Source organism: Heterodontus francisci, chromosome 5 (genome assembly GCF_036365525.1).
Source record: "Heterodontus francisci isolate sHetFra1 chromosome 5, sHetFra1.hap1, whole genome shotgun sequence".
In the NCBI taxonomy this organism is placed as follows: domain Eukaryota; kingdom Metazoa; phylum Chordata; class Chondrichthyes; order Heterodontiformes; family Heterodontidae; genus Heterodontus; species Heterodontus francisci.
Genome location: NC_090375.1, coordinates 207,683,186 through 207,698,047, shown reverse-complemented (window position 1 = coordinate 207,698,047; position 14,862 = coordinate 207,683,186).

The following is a 14,862-nucleotide window of genomic DNA, read 5'->3' as shown; positions in this document are numbered from 1 at the left end:
GTCGCTACCTTCTCCTGCTGCTCCGCCGGGAAATGAGGCCGAGTCCACGGAGCTCCGCACCTTTAAGGAAAATACCTACCCAGGAGTCCTCGCTGCCGACCAGCTTCCGGTTCCTCCGGCGCCAAAAGAAACTTCTCCTGCTGCTCCGCCGGGAAATGAGGATCTGTACTGATAGAACACTGCACTGTCAGATGATCAGTACTTATGCAGCACTGTTCTGTTAGAGGATCAGTACTGAAGGAACATTGCACTGTCAGAGGTTCAGTACTCATGGAGCACTGCACTGCCTGAGGATCAGTACTGATGGAACACTGCACTGTTGGAGGATCAGTACTGATGAAACACTGCACTCACAGAGGATCAGTACTGATGGAGCTATGCACTGTTTAGATGATCAGTACTGATGGACCACTGCACTGTTAGAGGAAAAGTACTGATGGAACACTGCACTGTGGGAGGATCAGTACTGAAGGAACACTGCACTGTCAGAGGTTCAGTACTGATGGAACACTGCACTGTCAGAGGATCAGTACTGATGGGACACTGCACTGTTAGAGGATCAGTACTGATGGAACACTGCACTGTCAGAGGATCAGTACTGATGGAACACTGCACTGTCAGAGGATCAGTACTGAAGGAATACTGCACTGTGACAGGATCTGTACTGATTGAACACGGCACTATCAGAGGATCAGTACTGATGGAACACTGCATGGTGAGAGGATCAGTAATGATGGAACACTGCACTGTCAGATGATCAGTACTGATAGAACACTGCACTGTCAGAGGATCAGTACTGATGGAACACTGCACTGTCAGAGGATCAGGACTGATGGAACACTGCACTGTCAAATGATCAGTACGGATAGAACACTGCACTGTCAGAGGATCATTACTGATCGAACACTGCACTGTCAGAGGATCAGTACTGATGGAACACTGCACTGTCAGATTATCAGTACTGATAGAAAACTGCACTGTCAGCGGATCAGTACTGATGGAACACTGCACTGTCATGGATCAGTACTGATAGAACACTGCACTGTCAGATTATCAGTACTGATAGAACACTGCACTGTCAGAGGATCAGTACTGATGGAACACTGTACTGTCAGAGGATCAGTACTGAAGGAACACGGCACTTTCAGAGGATCAGTACTGATAGAACACTGCACTGTCAGAGCATCAGTACTGATGGAACACTGCACTGTCAGATGATCAGTACTGATAGAACACTGCACTGTCAGAGGATCAGTACTGATGGAACACTGCACTGTCAGAGGATCAGGACTGATGGACCACTGCAATGTCAGAGGATCAGTACTGATGGAACACTGCACTGTCAGATGATCAGTACTGATGTAACACGGCACTATCAGAGGATCAGTACTGATGGAACACTGCAATGTTAGAGGATCAGTACTGATGGAACACTGCACTGTCATAGGATCAGTCCTGATGGAATAATGCACTGTCCGAGGATCAGTACTGATGGAGCACTGCACTGTCAGAGGATCAGTCCTGATGGACCACTGAACTGTTAGAGGATCAGTACTGATGGAACACTGCACATTTGGATGATCAATACTGAAGGAACACGGCACTATCAGAGGATCAGTACTGATGGAATACTGCACTGATAGAGGATCAGTACTGATGGAATACTGCACTGGTAGAGGATCAGTACTGATGGAAAACTGCACAGTCAGAGGCTCAGTACTGATGGAAAACTGCACAGTCAGAGGATCTGTACTGATGGAACACTGCACTGTCAGAGGATCAGTACTTATGCAGCACTGTTCTGTTAGAGGATCAGTACTGAAGGAACATTGCACTGTCAGAGGTTCAGTACTCATGGAGCACTGCACTGCCAGAGGATCAGTACTGATGGAACACTGCACTGTTGGAGGATCAGTACTGATGAAACACTGCACTCACAGAGGATCAGTACTGATGGAGCCATGCACTGTTTAGAGGATCAGTACTGATGGACCACTGCACTGTTAGAGGAAAAGTACTGATGGAACACTGCACTGTGGGAGGATCAGTACTGAAGGAACACTGCACTGTCAGAGGTTCAGTACTGATGGAACACTGCACTGTCAGAGGATCAGTACTGATGGGACACTGCACTGTTAGAGGATCAGTACTGATGGAACACTGCACTGTCAGAGGATCAGTACTGATGGAACACTGCACTGTCAGAGGATCAGTACTGAAGGAATACTGCACTGTGACAGGATCTGAACTGATTGAACACGGCACTATCAGAAGATCAGTACTGATGGAACACTGCATGGTGAGAGGATCAGTACTGATGGAACACTGCACTGTCAGAGGATCAGGACTGATGGAACACTGCACTGTCAGATGATCAGTACGGATAGAACACTGCACTGTCAGAGGATCAGTACTGATCGAACACTGCACTGTCAGAGGATCAGTACTGATGGAACACTGCACTGTCAGATTAACAGTACTGATAGAAAACTGCACTGTCAGCGGATCAGTACTGATGGAACAATGCACTGTCATGGATCAGTACTGATAGAACACTGCACTGTCAGATGATCAGTACTGATAGAACACTGCACTGTCAGAGGATCAGTACTGATAGAACACTGCACTGTCAGAGGATCAGTACTGATGGAACACTGCACTGTCAGATTATCAGTACTGATAGAAAACTGCACTGTCAGCGGATCAGTACTGATGGAACACTGCACTGTCAGAGGATCAGTACTGATGGAACACTGCACTGTCAGATTATCAGTACTGATAGAAAACTGCACTGTCAGCGGATCAGTACTGATGGAACACTGCACTGTCATGGATAAGTACTGATAGAACACTGCACTGTCAGAGGATCAGTACTGATGGAACACTGCACTGTCAGATTATCAGTACTGATAGAACACTGCACTGTCAGAGTATCAGTACTGATGGAAGACTGCACTGTCAGAGGATCAGTACTGAAGGAACACGGCCCTTTCAGAGGATCAGTACTGATGGAACACTGCACTGTCAGAGGATGAGTGCTGATGGAACACTGCACTGTCAGAGGATCAGTACTGAAGGAACACGGCACTTTCAGAGGATCAGTTCTGATGTAACACTGCACTGTCAGAGGATCAGTACTTATGCAGCACTGTTCTGTTAGAGGATCAGTACTGATGGAGCACTGCACTGTCAGAGGATCAGTACTGATGGACCACTGCACTGTTAGAGGATCAGTACTGATGGAACACTGCACTTTTGGATGATCAGTACTGAAGGAACACTGCACTGTCAGAAGTTCAGTACTGATGGAACACTGCACTGTTAGAGGATCAGTACCAACGGAACACAGCAATGTCAGAGGATCAGTCCTGATGGACCAATGCACTCTCAGAGGATGAGTACTGATGGAACACTGCTCTCTCAGAGGATCAGGACTGATGGAGCACTGCACTGATAGAGGATCAGTACTGATGGAACACTGCACTCTCAAAGGAACAGTACTGATAGAACACTGCACTGTCAGAGGATCAGTACTGATGGAACACTGCACTGTCAGAGGTTCAGTACTGATGGAACACTGAACTGTCAGAGGTTCAGTACTGGTGGAACACTGCACTGTCAGATGATCAGTACTGATAGAACACTGCACTGTCAGATGATCAGTACTGATGGAACACTGCACTGTCAGAGGATCAGTACTGATGGAACACTGCACTGTCAGAGGATCAGTACTGATGGAACACTGCAATGTCAGATCATCATTACTGATAGAACACTGCACTGTCAGAGGATCAGAACTGATGGAACACTGCTCTGTCAGAGGATCAGTACTGATGGGACACTGCACTGTTAGAGGATCAGTACTGATGGAACACTGCACTGTCAGAGGATCAGTACTGATAGAACACTGCACTGTCAGAGCATCAGTACTGATAGAAAACTGCACTGTCAGAGGATCAGTACTGATGGAACACTGCACTGTCATGGATCAGTAATGATAGAAAACTGCACTGTCAGAGGATCAGTACTGATGGAACACTGCACTGTCAGAGGATCAGTACTGATGGAACACTGCACAGTCAGAGGATCAGTACTGAAGGAACACTGCATGGTGAGAGGATCAGTAATGATGGAACACTGCACTGTCAGATGATCAGTACTGATAGAACACTGCACTGTCAGAGCATCAGTACTGATAGAAAACTGCACTGTCAGAGGATCAGTACTGATGGAACACTGCACTGTCATGGATCAGTACTGATAGAAAACTGCACTGTCAGAGGATCAGTACTGATGGAACACTGCACTGTCAGAGGATCAGTACTGATGGAACACTGCACTGTCAGAGGGTCAGTACTGAAGGAACACGGCACTTTCAGAGGATCAGTACTGATGGAACACTGCACTGTCAGAGGATCAGTACTGATGGAACACTGCACTGTCAGAGGATCAGTGCTGATGGAACAATGCACTGTCAGAGGATCAGTACTGATGGAACACTGCACTGTCAGATTATCAGTACTGATCGAACACTGCACTGTCAGCGGATCAGTACTGATGGAACACTGCAGTGTCATGGATCAGTACTGATAGAAAACTGCACTGTCAGAGGATCAGTACTGAAGGAACACGGCACTTTCAGAGGATCAGTTCTGATGGAACACTGCACTGTCAGAGGATCAGTACTGAAGGAACACGACACTTTCAGAGGATCAGTTCTGATGGAACACTGCACTGTCAGAGGCTCAGTACTGATGGAGCACTGCACTCTCAGAGGATCAGTACTGATGGAGCACTGCACTGTCAGAGGATCAGTACTGATGGACCACTGCACTGTTGGAGGATCAGTACTGATGGAACACTGCACTGTCAGATGATCAGTACGGATAGAACACTGCACTGTCAGAGGATCAGTACTGATCGAACACTGCACTGTCAGAGGATCAGTACTGATGGAACACTGCACTGTCAGATTAACAGTACTGATAGAAAACTGCACTGTCAGCGGATCAGTACTGATGGAACAATGCACTGTCATGGATCAGTACTGATAGAACACTGCACTGTCAGATGATCAGTACTGATAGAACACTGCACTGTCAGAGGATCAGTACTGATAGAACACTGCACTGTCAGAGGATCAGTACTGATGGAACACTGCACTGTCAGATTATCAGTACTGATAGAAAACTGCACTGTCAGCGGATCAGTACTGATGGAACACTGCACTGTCAGAGGATCAGTACTGATGGAACACTGCACTGTCAGATTATCAGTACTGATAGAAAACTGCACTGTCAGCGGATCAGTACTGATGGAACACTGCACTGTCATGGATAAGTACTGATAGAACACTGCACTGTCAGAGGATCAGTACTGATGGAACACTGCACTGTCAGATTATCAGTACTGATAGAACACTGCACTGTCAGAGTATCAGTACTGATGGAAGACTGCACTGTCAGAGGATCAGTACTGAAGGAACACGGCCCTTTCAGAGGATCAGTACTGATGGAACACTGCACTGTCAGAGGATGAGTGCTGATGGAACACTGCACTGTCAGAGGATCAGTACTGAAGGAACACGGCACTTTCAGAGGATCAGTTCTGATGTAACACTGCACTGTCAGAGGATCAGTACTTATGCAGCACTGTTCTGTTAGAGGATCAGTACTGATGGAGCACTGCACTGTCAGAGGATCAGTACTGATGGACCACTGCACTGTTAGAGGATCAGTACTGATGGAACACTGCACTTTTGGATGATCAGTACTGAAGGAACACTGCACTGTCAGAAGTTCAGTACTGATGGAACACTGCACTGTTAGAGGATCAGTACCAACGGAACACAGCAATGTCAGAGGATCAGTCCTGATGGACCAATGCACTCTCAGAGGATGAGTACTGATGGAACACTGCTCTCTCAGAGGATCAGGACTGATGGAGCACTGCACTGATAGAGGATCAGTACTGATGGAACACTGCACTCTCAAAGGAACAGTACTGATAGAACACTGCACTGTCAGAGGATCAGTACTGATGGAACACTGCACTGTCAGAGGTTCAGTACTGATGGAACACTGAACTGTCAGAGGTTCAGTACTGGTGGAACACTGCACTGTCAGATGATCAGTACTGATAGAACACTGCACTGTCAGATGATCAGTACTGATGGAACACTGCACTGTCAGAGGATCAGTACTGATGGAACACTGCACTGTCAGAGGATCAGTACTGATGGAACACTGCAATGTCAGATCATCATTACTGATAGAACACTGCACTGTCAGAGGATCAGAACTGATGGAACACTGCTCTGTCAGAGGATCAGTACTGATGGGACACTGCACTGTTAGAGGATCAGTACTGATGGAACACTGCACTGTCAGAGGATCAGTACTGATAGAACACTGCACTGTCAGAGCATCAGTACTGATAGAAAACTGCACTGTCAGAGGATCAGTACTGATGGAACACTGCACTGTCATGGATCAGTAATGATAGAAAACTGCACTGTCAGAGGATCAGTACTGATGGAACACTGCACTGTCAGAGGATCAGTACTGATGGAACACTGCACAGTCAGAGGATCAGTACTGAAGGAACACTGCATGGTGAGAGGATCAGTAATGATGGAACACTGCACTGTCAGATGATCAGTACTGATAGAACACTGCACTGTCAGAGCATCAGTACTGATAGAAAACTGCACTGTCAGAGGATCAGTACTGATGGAACACTGCACTGTCATGGATCAGTACTGATAGAAAACTGCACTGTCAGAGGATCAGTACTGATGGAACACTGCACTGTCAGAGGATCAGTACTGATGGAACACTGCACTGTCAGAGGGTCAGTACTGAAGGAACACGGCACTTTCAGAGGATCAGTACTGATGGAACACTGCACTGTCAGAGGATCAGTACTGATGGAACACTGCACTGTCAGAGGATCAGTGCTGATGGAACAATGCACTGTCAGAGGATCAGTACTGATGGAACACTGCACTGTCAGATTATCAGTACTGATCGAACACTGCACTGTCAGCGGATCAGTACTGATGGAACACTGCAGTGTCATGGATCAGTACTGATAGAAAACTGCACTGTCAGAGGATCAGTACTGAAGGAACACGGCACTTTCAGAGGATCAGTTCTGATGGAACACTGCACTGTCAGAGGATCAGTACTGAAGGAACACGACACTTTCAGAGGATCAGTTCTGATGGAACACTGCACTGTCAGAGGCTCAGTACTGATGGAGCACTGCACTCTCAGAGGATCAGTACTGATGGAGCACTGCACTGTCAGAGGATCAGTACTGATGGACCACTGCACTGTTGGAGGATCAGTACTGATGGAACACTGCACTTTTGGATGATCAGTACTGATGGAACACTGCACTCTCAGAGGATGAGTACTGATGGAACACTGCACTGTCAGAGGATCAGTACTGAAGGAACACGGCACTATCAGAGGATCAGTTCTGATGGAACACTGCACTGTCAGAGGATCAGTACTTATGCAGCACTGTTCTGTTAGAGGATCAGTACTGATGGAGCACTGCACTGTCAGAGGATCAGTACTGATGGACCACTGCACTGTTAGAGGATCAGTACTGATGGAACACTGCACTTTTGGATGATCAGTACTGAAGGAACACTGCACTGTCAGAAGTTCAGTACTGATGGAACACTGCACTGTCAGAGGATCAGTACTGATGGAACAATGCACTGTTAGAGGATCAGTACCAACGGAACACAGCAATGTCAGAGGATCAGTCCTGATGGACCAATGCACTCTCAGAGGATGAGTACTGATGGAACACTGCTCTCTCAGAGGATCAGGACTGATGGAGCACTGCACTGATAGAGGATCAGTACTGATGGAACACTGCACTCTCAAAGGATCAGTACTGATAGAACACTGCACTGTCAGAGGATCAGTACTGATGGAACACTGCACTGTCAGAGGTTCAGTACTGATGGAACACTGCACTGTCAGAGGTTCAGTACTGGTGGAAGACTGCACTGTCAGATGATCAGTACTGATAGAACACTGCACTGTCAGATGATCAGTACTGATGGAACACTGCACTGTCAGAAGATCAGTACTGATGGAACACTGCACTGTCAGAGGATCAGTACTGATGGAACACTGCACTGTCAGATCATCAGTACTGATAGAACACTGCACTGTCAGAGGATCAGTACTGATGGAACACTGCTCTGTCAGAGGATCAGTACTGATTGGACACTGCACTGTTAGAGGATCAGTACTGATGGAACACTGCACTGTCAGAGGATCAGTACTGATAGAACACTGCACTGTCAGTGGATCAGTACTGAAGGAACACTGCACTGTGACAGGATCTGTACATATGGAACACGGCACTATCAGAGGATCAGTACTGAAGGAACACTGCATGGTGAGAGGATCAGTAATGATGGAACACTGCACTGTCAGATGATCAGTACTGATAGAACACTGCACTGTCAGAGCATCAGTACAGATAGAAAAATGCACTGTCAGCGGATCAGTACTGATGGAACACTGCACTGTAATGGATCAGTACTGATAGAAAACTGCACTGTCAGAGGATCAGTACTGATGGAACACTGCACTGTCAGATTATCAGTACTGATAGAACACTGCACTGTCAGAGGATCAGTACTGATTGAACACTGCACTGTCAGAGGATCAGTACTGAAGGAACACGGCACTTTCAGAGGATCAGTACTGATGGAACACTGCACTGTCAGAGGATCAGTGCTGATGGAACAATGCACTGTCAGAGGATCAGTACTGATGGAACACTGCACTGTCAGATTATCAGTACTGATGGAACACTGCACTGTCAGATTATCAGTACTGATAGAACACTGCACTGTCAGAGGATCAGTACTGAAGGAACACGACACTTTCAGAGGATCAGTTCTGATGGAACACTGCACTGTCAGAGGCTCAGTACTGATGGAGCACTGCACTCTCAGAGGATCAGTACTGATGGAGCACTGCACTGTCAGAGGATCAGTACTGAAGGAACACGGCACTTTCAGAGGATCAGTTCTGATGGAACACTGCACTGTCAGAGGATCAGTACTGAAGGAACACGACACTTTCAGAGGATCAGTTCTGATGGAACACTGCACTGTCAGAGGCTCAGTACTGATGGAGCACTGCACTCTCAGAGGATCAGTACTGATGGAGCACTGCACTGTCAGAGGATCAATACTGATGGACCACTGCAATGTTGGAGGATCGGTACTGATGGAACACTGCACTTTTGGATGATCAGTACTGAAGGAACACTGCACTGTCAGAGGTTCAGTACTGATGGAACATGGCACTATCAGAGGATCAGTACTGATGGAACACTGCGCTGTCAGAGGATCAGTACTGATGGAACACTGCACTGTCAGAGGATCAGTACTGATGGAACAATGCACTGTTAGAGGATCAGTACCAACAGAACACAGCAATGTCAGAGGATCAGTCCTGATGGACCACTGCACTCTCAGAGGATGAGTACTGATGGAACACTGCTCTCTCAGAGGATCAGGACTGATGGAGCACTGCACAGATAGAGGATCAGTACTGATGGAACACTGCACTCTCAAAGGATCAGTACTGATAGAACACTGCACTGTCAGAGGATCAGTACTGACGGAACACTGCACTGTCAGAGGATCAGTACTGATAGAACACTGCACTGTCAGAGGATCAGTACTGATGGAACACTGCACTGTCAGAGGATCAGGACTGATGGAACACTGCACTGTCAGAGGATCAGTACTGATAGAACACTGCACTGTCAGAGGATCAGTACTGATGGAACACTGCACTGTCAGAGGATCAGGACTGATGGAACACTGCACTGTCAGAGGATCAGTACTGATAGAACACTGCACTGTCAGATTATCAGTACTGATAGAAAACTGCACTGTCAGAGGATCAGTACTGATGGATCACGGCAAAGTCAGAGGATCAGTACTGATGGAACACTGCACTGTCAGAGGATCAGGACTGATGGAACACTGCACTGTCAGAGGATCAGGACTGATGGAACACTGCACTGTCAGAGGATCAGTACTGATAGAACACTGCACTGTCAGATTATCAGTACTGATAGAAAACTGCACTGTCAGAGGATCAGTACTGATGGAACACGGCAATGTCAGAGGATCAGTACTGATGGAACACGGCACTATCAGAGGATCAGTACTGATGGAACACTGCAATGTCAGAGGATCAGTACTGATGGAACACTGCAATGTCAGAGGATCAGTACTGATGGAACACTGCACTGTCAGAGGATCAGTACTGATGGAACACTGCACTGTTAGATGATCCGTACTGATGGAACACTGCTCTGTCAGATGATCAGTACTGAAGGGACACTGCACTTTTAGAGGATCAGTACTGATGGAACACTGCACTGTCAGAGGATCATTACTGATAGAACACTGCACTGTCAGAGGATCAGTACTGATAGAACACTGCACTGTGAGAGGATCAGTACTGATGGAACACTGCATGGTGAGAGGATCAGTAATGATGGAACACTGCACTGTCAGATGATCAGTACTGATAGAACACTGCACTGTCAGAGTATCAGTACTGATGGAACACTGCACTGTCAGATGATCAGTACTGATGGAACACTGCACTGTCAGAGGATCAGTACTGATGGAACACTGCACTGTCAGAGGTTCAGGACTGATGGAACACTGCACTGTCAGATGATCAGTACTGATAGAACACTGCACTGTCAGAGGATCAGTACTGATGGACCAATGCACTCTCAGAGGATGGGTACTGATGGAACACTGCTCTCTCAGAGGATCAGGACTGATGGAGCACTGCACTGATAGAGGATCAGTACTGATGGAACACTGCACTCTCAAATGATCAGTACTGATAGAACACTGCACTGTCAGAGGATCAGTACTGATGGAACACTGCACTGTCAGAGGTTCAGTACTGATGGAACACTGCACTGTCAGAGGTTCAGTACTGGTGGAACACTGCACTGTCAGATGATCAGTACTGATAGAACACTGCACTGTCAGATGATCAGTACTGATGGAACACTGCACTGTCAGAGGATCAGTACTGATGGAACACTGCACTGTCAGAGGATCAGTACTGATGGAACACTGCACTGTCAGAGGATCAGTACTGATAGAACACTGCACTGTCAGTGGATCAGTACTAAAGGAACACTGCACTGTGACAGGATCTGTACTGATGGAACACGGCACTATCAGAGGATCAGTACTGAAGGAACACTGCATGGTGAGAGGATCAGTAATGATGGAACACTGCACTGTCAGATGATCAGTACTGATAGAACACTGCACTGTCAGAGCATCAGTACTGATGGAACACTGCACTGTCAGCGGATCAGTACTGATGGAACACTGCACTGTAATGGATCAGTACTGATAGAAAACTGCACTGTCAGAGGATCAGTACTGATGGAAAACTGCACTGTCAGATTATCAGTACTGATAGAACACTGCACTGTCAGAGGATCAGTACTGATTGAACACTGCACTGTCAGAGGGTCAGTACTGAAGGAACACGGCACTTTCAGAGGATCAGTACTGATGGAAAACTGCCCTGTCAGAGGATCAGTGATGATGGAACAATGCACTGTTAGAGGATCAGTACTGATGGAACACTGCAATGTCAGATTATCAGTACTGATGGAACACTGCACTGTCAGATTATCAGTACTGATAGAACACTGCACTGTCAGAGGGTCAGTACTGAAGGAACACGGCACTTTCAGAGGATCAGTACTGATGGAAAACTGCCCTGTCAGAGGATCAGTGATGATGGAACAATGCACTGTTAGAGGATCAGTACTGATGGAACACTGCAATGTCAGATTATCAGTACTGATGGACCACTGCACTGTTAGAGGATCAGTACTGATGGAACACTGCACTTTTGGATGATCAGTACTGAAGGAACACTGCACTGTCAGAAGTTCAGTACTGATGGAACACTGCACTGTCAGAGGATCAGTACTGATGGAACAATGCACTGTTAGAGGATCAGTACCAACGGAACACAGCAATGTCAGAGGATCAGTCCTGATGGACCAATGCACTCTCAGAGGATGAGTACTGATGGAACACTGCTCTCTCAGAGGATCAGGACTGATGGAGCACTGCACTGATAGAGGATCAGTACTGATGGAACACTGCACTCTCAAAGGATCAGTACTGATAGAACACTGCACTGTCAGAGGATCAGTACTGATGGAACACTGCACTGTCAGAGGTTCAGTACTGATGGAACACTGCACTGTCAGAGGTTCAGTACTGGTGGAAGACTGCACTGTCAGATGATCAGTACTGATAGAACACTGCACTGTCAGATGATCAGTACTGATGGAACACTGCACTGTCAGAAGATCAGTACTGATGGAACACTGCACTGTCAGAGGATCAGTACTGATGGAACACTGCACTGTCAGATCATCAGTACTGATAGAACACTGCACTGTCAGAGGATCAGTACTGATGGAACACTGCTCTGTCAGAGGATCAGTACTGATTGGACACTGCACTGTTAGAGGATCAGTACTGATGGAACACTGCACTGTCAGAGGATCAGTACTGATAGAACACTGCACTGTCAGTGGATCAGTACTGAAGGAACACTGCACTGTGACAGGATCTGTACATATGGAACACGGCACTATCAGAGGATCAGTACTGAAGGAACACTGCATGGTGAGAGGATCAGTAATGATGGAACACTGCACTGTCAGATGATCAGTACTGATAGAACACTGCACTGTCAGAGCATCAGTACAGATAGAAAAATGCACTGTCAGCGGATCAGTACTGATGGAACACTGCACTGTAATGGATCAGTACTGATAGAAAACTGCACTGTCAGAGGATCAGTACTGATGGAACACTGCACTGTCAGATTATCAGTACTGATAGAACACTGCACTGTCAGAGGATCAGTACTGATTGAACACTGCACTGTCAGAGGATCAGTACTGAAGGAACACGGCACTTTCAGAGGATCAGTACTGATGGAACACTGCACTGTCAGAGGATCAGTGCTGATGGAACAATGCACTGTCAGAGGATCAGTACTGATGGAACACTGCACTGTCAGATTATCAGTACTGATGGAACACTGCACTGTCAGATTATCAGTACTGATAGAACACTGCACTGTCAGAGGATCAGTACTGAAGGAACACGACACTTTCAGAGGATCAGTTCTGATGGAACACTGCACTGTCAGAGGCTCAGTACTGATGGAGCACTGCACTCTCAGAGGATCAGTACTGATGGAGCACTGCACTGTCAGAGGATCAGTACTGAAGGAACACGGCACTTTCAGAGGATCAGTTCTGATGGAACACTGCACTGTCAGAGGATCAGTACTGAAGGAACACGACACTTTCAGAGGATCAGTTCTGATGGAACACTGCACTGTCAGAGGCTCAGTACTGATGGAGCACTGCACTCTCAGAGGATCAGTACTGATGGAGCACTGCACTGTCAGAGGATCAATACTGATGGACCACTGCAATGTTGGAGGATCGGTACTGATGGAACACTGCACTTTTGGATGATCAGTACTGAAGGAACACTGCACTGTCAGAGGTTCAGTACTGATGGAACACTGCACTGTCAGAGGATCAGTACTGATGGAACAATGCACTGTTAGAGGATCAGTACCAACAGAACACAGCAATGTCAGAGGATCAGTCCTGATGGACCACTGCACTCTCAGAGGATGAGTACTGATGGAACACTGCTCTCTCAGAGGATCAGGACTGATGGAGCACTGCACAGATAGAGGATCAGTACTGATGGAACACTGCACTCTCAAAGGATCAGTACTGATAGAACACTGCACTGTCAGAGGATCAGTACTGACGGAACACTGCACTGTCAGAGGATCAGTACTGATAGAACACTGCACTGTCAGAGGATCAGTACTGATGGAACACTGCACTGTCAGAGGATCAGGACTGATGGAACACTGCACTGTCAGAGGATCAGTACTGATAGAACACTGCACTGTCAGAGGATCAGCACTGATGGAACACTGCACTGTCAGAGGATCAGGACTGATGGAACACTGCACTGTCAGAGGATCAGTACTGATAGAACACTGCACTGTCAGATTATCAGTACTGATAGAAAACTGCACTGTCAGAGGATCAGTACTGATGGATCACGGCAAAGTCAGAGGATCAGTACTGATGGAACACTGCACTGTCAGAGGATCAGGACTGATGGAACACTGCACTGTCAGAGGATCAGGACTGATGGAACACTGCACTGTCAGAGGATCAGTACTGATAGAACACTGCACTGTCAGATTATCAGTACTGATAGAAAACTGCACTGTCAGAGGATCAGTACTGATGGAACACGGCAATGTCAGAGGATCAGTACTGATGGAACACGGCACTATCAGAGGATCAGTACTGATGGAACACTGCAATGTCAGAGGATCAGTACTGATGGAACACTGCAATGTCAGAGGATCAGTACTGATGGAACACTGCACTGTCAGAGGATCAGTACTGATGGAACACTGCACTGTTAGATGATCCGTACTGATGGAACACTGCTCTGTCAGATGATCAGTACTGAAGGGACACTGCACTTTTAGAGGATCAGTACTGATGGAACACTGCACTGTCAGAGGATCATTACTGATAGAACACTGCACTGTCAGAGGATCAGTACTGATAGAACACTGCACTGTGAGAGGATCAGTACTGATGGAACACTGCATGGTGAGAGGATCAGTAATGATGGAACACTGCACTGTCAGATGATCAGTACTGATAGAACACTGCACTGTC